The sequence below is a fragment of the Tupaia chinensis genome, unplaced genomic scaffold (assembly GCF_000334495.1).
Source record: "Tupaia chinensis unplaced genomic scaffold, TupChi_1.0 Scaffold000176_1, whole genome shotgun sequence".
Classification (NCBI taxonomy): Eukaryota; Metazoa; Chordata; class Mammalia; order Scandentia; family Tupaiidae; genus Tupaia; species Tupaia belangeri.
The window spans coordinates 386,242-389,952 of NW_006159651.1; the positions used below are offsets into that span (position 1 = coordinate 386,242).

At 52.7% G+C, this 3,711-nt stretch overlaps 1 pseudogene; it reads right to left on the reverse strand.

The window, feature by feature from the left end:
* Positions 1-3,139, reverse strand: part of LOC114007442 (sorting nexin-5-like) — a 15,437-nt pseudogene extending 12,298 nt beyond the window's left edge.
* Between the last annotated feature and the right edge of the window lie 572 nt (positions 3,140-3,711).

Genomic DNA, 3,711 nt, shown 5'->3' on the forward strand with positions numbered 1-3,711 from the left:
GCGGCTGGTGCGTGAGTCACGCCTCTCAGCCTGGACTCTCAAGGTGGGGCTGGAGGACACGGGGTAGATCTCCCTGTTGGTGTCCAGTGGGGCGGGCGGGAGGGTTTCCCTGGATCTCTTCAGCGGGGCCGGGGATCCTAACTTACCTGGCTCCCTGTCTGGAGGCCTCCCAGCTAGCAGCTGTGCAGTTTGCACCACGCAGCTCAGATGCACAAGGAAAGCACTTAGCTCCGTGCCTCCTCATTGACTTGACTTGGTTTGGGGGCTCTTATCCCCCCCCCCCCCAGGGAGGGCTCCAGTAAAGGATGAAGACATGGATTTAAGCTCGTCAAAAACTGCGATTCGGCCTTTCGAGCCACTCTTTCTCTGTCCGCTCAGGCCCGCTCTTACCTCTCAGGAGTGCACTTTCACTTTTACTTAATAAACTGCCTTTTCGGGGCCAGCTGTGGCATGGTGGTTAAGGTGGCCGGAGTCCCACATGGCTGACTGTGGTTCAAGTTCCGGACCTGGCAGCCTGCTTTCTCACATTCCTTCTCTCTCTCTCTCTCTCTGGTCAGCTTCAAAAAAAAAGTCACAATTAATAAAATTAAACAATGCATCATCAGAGAGAAACAGAAAGGGAAAGTAAGAAAGCAAGCCACCAGGGTCGGCAGGTGGTGTGGTGGTTAAGGGTGCTGGACTCCCATGTAGCCGGCCACGGTTCGAATCCCAGATCTGGCAGCTGGCTTTCCCACTTTCTTTCTCTCTCACTCTGTTCCTCTCTGATCAAATTTAAAAAATAAATACATACATACATAAAATAAATAAATAAGAAAAAAAGAAAGAAAGCCACCAAGGACTTGAACCATGGTCAGCCATGTCAGAGTCCAGCACCTTAACCACCGTGCCACCTGCTAGCCCTACCAATTTCATTTTGTTTTAAAAGAATCTCATTTGGAGTATATATTGTATGATTCCATTTATGTAAAAGACAAGTATAAGGGAAGTCAATTGATGATTGAACTCAAAATAGTGGCTCCTGGGAACCAGCAGTTAGCATAATGGCTATGTCGCTGGACTCCCACGTAGTCGACCGCAGTTCGTGTCCCGGACCCGGTGGCTCAAAACTCACGCCGGGCGCGTGTGCGTGCGTGCCCAAGATCCCGAGAGGAGAATGGAGGGGAAGGGATTGCGGCGTGACCATCCCCCCTGGGGGGTGATTTCTTGCTTTCTGTCTCTATGTCTCTCTCTGTCTGTCTGGCGAGGGCACGCGCCCTACAGTGAAAACCTCTCAAAAAAAAAAAAAATAGTGCCTCCCTTTGGAGTGGTAGTGGGGGAGGGAGTGGGACGGCCTTCTGTGTCGATGGGATTGCTCCACGTCTCGATCTGGAAGAGGAGTCCATGAGCGTATGTATATGTGAAAAGTTCATGGTTTTGGTACTTCTTCTTTTGAGAGATTTTTGCTCTAGGGCATGTGCACTTGCCAGACAGACAGAGAGACAGAAAGCAAGAAATCACCCCCCAGGGGGGATGGCCATGCAGCAATCCCTTCTCTGTTCTCCTCTCAAGATTTGGGCATGCTTGCATTCGCACCCAGTGTGAGTTTTTTAAACCACCAGGTCAGGAACTCTTGCATTCGCACCCAGCGTGAGTTTTTTAAACCACCAGGTCAGGAACTCGAACTGTGGTTGACTACATTGGCGTCCAGTAATGTAACCATCATGCCATCTGCTGGTCCCCCACTTTTTTTTTTTTTAATTTGTGATAAGGCACTTGCCAGAGAGAGACAGAAAGACAGAGAAAGTATAAAAGCACCCACACACACCAGGGGAGAGGGCCACCCTGCAATCCCTTCTCCTGAATTCTCCTCCTGGGAGTTTTTGGGCACACACGCATACACAGATTTTTTAAGCCACCAAGTCTAGGACTTGAACCACACAGCTGCCCATGTGGGACCCAGTCACCTTAACCACCACACCGCTGGCTGACCCCAAAACAATTTTCCAGTCCCTCTTCTGGTTAATACACCAGCCATATGAAGTCCGATGGTCCCTCTCAGGCTGTCTTTCCTGTTCAAGGGGTCTCCCCAGCACCTCTTCTGCCTCACACGTCCTCTGAGGGGAGACGCGTCCCTCCTGATGGTGTGTGAGAAGGGACTCGGGTCCTACGAGACTGACCCCAAAACAATTTTCCAGTCCCTCTTCTGGTTAATACACCAGCCATATGAAGTCCGATGGTCCCTCTCAGGCTGTCTTTCCTGTTCAAGGGGTCTCCCCAGCACCTCTTCTGCCTCACACGTCCTCTGAGGGGAGACGCGTCCCTCCTGATGGTGTGTGAGAAGGGACTCGGGTCCTACGAGCCGATCTTCCCCGTGTTCCCCCTCAGGATGAACTGGGAGCCTGCCTTGACCCCAGCCCCTAAGACAGCACCACCACTGCCTGCGGTTCACGAGTGAGGGAACCAGCCACTTGGCCAAACCCACGCCCTGCTCTGTGTCGGAGTCAGCTCCACCAGCAGGTCAGCGGGAGCCGCTCAGCTACTGTGAGTACAGCGGGCCCAGGGCAAGCCGGCCCCACCCGCGTCCCTCCAGGCAGCTGGCCTGCCCCAGCCTCGTCCTACACACCATGCTGGAGCATCACTGCTGGAAAGTACCTGGGAATAAAACCACAGATGCCGAGGAGGCCCGGCCATGCGGAGTTTGAAAAACAGATGGGAGCGTCGTTGGGAGAGAGGTCAGGGGAACGGGTGAGTCAGGGCAGGTTGCCCTCGCAGAGCAGGGCCGAGATCACGTCGGGGTGCCCATCTGGACAGTCAGGTCCGATGACGGTGCAGGAGAGAGCAGGCAGGGGTCAAGGGCGTAGAACCGGTGTTTCCTGTCTGGGTCAGAGATTCACTTCTCACAGTGAAGAACTCCAGAGTCAAGCACTTCCATGAAGCAGGCGATTTATAAACACATAGCGAAGATTCGACTTCACCCTCTCGGCTTGTGCTGAAAGTTTGATTCAGGAAGTGCCTGAGTGCCATTCTTGCTGTCCGTGTTTCCCGGCCTCCGAAGTCCGGCTTGGATCATCCTCACCGTAGCCGGACAGCGATCTGCATTGTCGTGCCCAATTCGAGCAGAGCTCTGCCATCGCAAGGAGTCTCCAAGGGGCCGTCCCATAGTGGACGGTTTATGAGACAGTAAAACAAAAAGAAACACAATTTGCTGTGAAATACAGCTCGGTGTGAGTCTGTGATTTATTTCTGCTTTAAGTTTATTGATCATGGGTACACGCGAGCCCGGTGTACTCAGGACCATCTTCAGATGCGAACCCAGAACCTTCTCATGAGGGTTAGCCTCACAGCGTCACGCTTTACCGCCGCACCATCATCTGGCCCCCTGTGTCCGTTGTCCTTGTATTTGAAAGCCTGGGAGAGCTAAGGAATTTGTGACCCATTCCCCATCAGCTCTCCCGGTGCTGGTGGCCGTCCTGAGGTTTGGAAATCTCTCAGCAGCCTACTTAGATGCCCTCTGTGTAGGAATGCTCGTAGTGCTTGAGCGAGGGCTCCACATTCTCTATGAGTACAGCCTTTGAAAAGCTAAGTATCCCCTCGCCCTTTTCATGTATGTAATTGCAGGTAGGCGCATGCACTCACTAGAAAGAGGCAAGAGAGGCGATCCTTTTTCCTCCATTTTTTATTTTTTTAGGTTTTTATCATAGGGCAGGTGTGCTCATCGGAGAGACAGAGAGG